Consider the following 1,372-nt stretch of genomic DNA (forward strand, 5'->3'; position numbering starts at 1 on the left):
GAACACCTCACCAGGGAGGCATCCAGGAGGCATCCTTACCAGATGCCCGAGCCACCTCAACTGGCTCCTTTCAACGTGGAGGAGCAGCGGCTCTACTCTGAGTCCCTCCTGGATGACCGAGTTTCTCACCCTATCTCTAAGGGAGAGCCCTGCCACCCTGCAGAGGAAACCCATTTCGGCCGCTTGTATCCGGGACCTCGTTCTTTCGGTCATGATCCAAAGCTCATGACCATAGACGAGGGTAGGAACGTAGATTGACCAGTAAATCAAGAGCTTCGCTTTTTGACTCAGCTCTCGCTTCACCACGACGAACCGGTATAGCGCCCGCTTTACAGCATATGCTGCGCCAATCTGCCTGTCGATCTCCCGCTCCCTTCTTCCCCCATTCGTGAACAAGATCCCCAGATACTTAAACTCCTCCACTTGAGGCAGGACAACCCCCATGATCCGGAGAAGGCACTCTACACTTTTCCGGCTCAAGACCATGGCCTCGGATTTGGATGCACTGAGCCTCATCCCGGCCACTTCGCACTCAGCCGAAAACCGCTCCAGTGAGAGCTGCAGATCATGTTCCGATGAAGCCAACAGGACCACATCATCCTCAAAAAGCAGATATGTGATCCTAAGGCCACCAAAATGGATCTCCTCAACACCTCAGCTGCACCTAGAAATTCTGTCCATGAAAGCAATGAACAGAATCTGTGACAAAGGGCAGCCTTGATGGAGTCCAACTCTCACCGGAAACTAGCCCGACTTACTGCCGGCAATGCGGACCAGACTTTGACACCGGTCGTACAAGGACCTGACAGCCCGTATCAAACAGCCCGGTACCCCATACTTCCGGAGAACCCCCCACAGGGCCACCCTTGGGACACGGTCAAACGCCTTCTCCAAGTCCACAAAACACATGTAGACCGGTTGGGCGAACTTCCATGCACCCTCCAGGACCCTGYTGAGGGTGTAGAGCTGGTCCAGTGTTCCATGACCAGGACGAAAACCACACTGCTCTTCCTGAATCCGAGGTTCGACTATCTGACGGACCCTCCTCTCCAGGACCCCTGAATAGACCTTACCAGGGAGGCTTAAGAGTGTGACCCCCCTGTAATTGGAGCACACCCTCCGGTCCCCCTGTTTAAAAAGGGGGACCGGAGGGTGTGCTCCAATTACAGGGGGGTCACACTCTTAAGCCTCCCTGGTAAGGTCTATTCAGGGGTCCTGGAGAGGAGGGTCCGTCAGATAGTCGAACCTCGGATTCAGGAAGAGCAGTGTGGTTTTCGTCCTGGTCGTGGAACACTGGACCAGCTCTACACCCTCAGCAGGCAGCAGGGTCCTGGAGGGTGCATGGGAGTTTGCCCAACCTGTCTACATGTGT

The 1,372-nt window shown here is 55.1% G+C and overlaps 1 protein-coding gene across 2 annotated transcripts in view; it reads right to left on the reverse strand.

The window, feature by feature from the left end:
* LOC106516255 (mucin-2) overlaps positions 1–1,372 on the reverse strand; it is a 61,477-nt gene that overhangs the window by 21,590 nt on the left and 38,515 nt on the right. The gene's annotated exons all lie outside the window — the stretch shown is intronic.

The sequence above is a fragment of the Austrofundulus limnaeus genome, unplaced genomic scaffold, assembly GCF_001266775.1.
Source record: "Austrofundulus limnaeus strain Quisiro unplaced genomic scaffold, Austrofundulus_limnaeus-1.0 Scaffold36, whole genome shotgun sequence".
NCBI classification, from domain to species: Eukaryota; Metazoa; Chordata; class Actinopteri; order Cyprinodontiformes; family Rivulidae; genus Austrofundulus; species Austrofundulus limnaeus.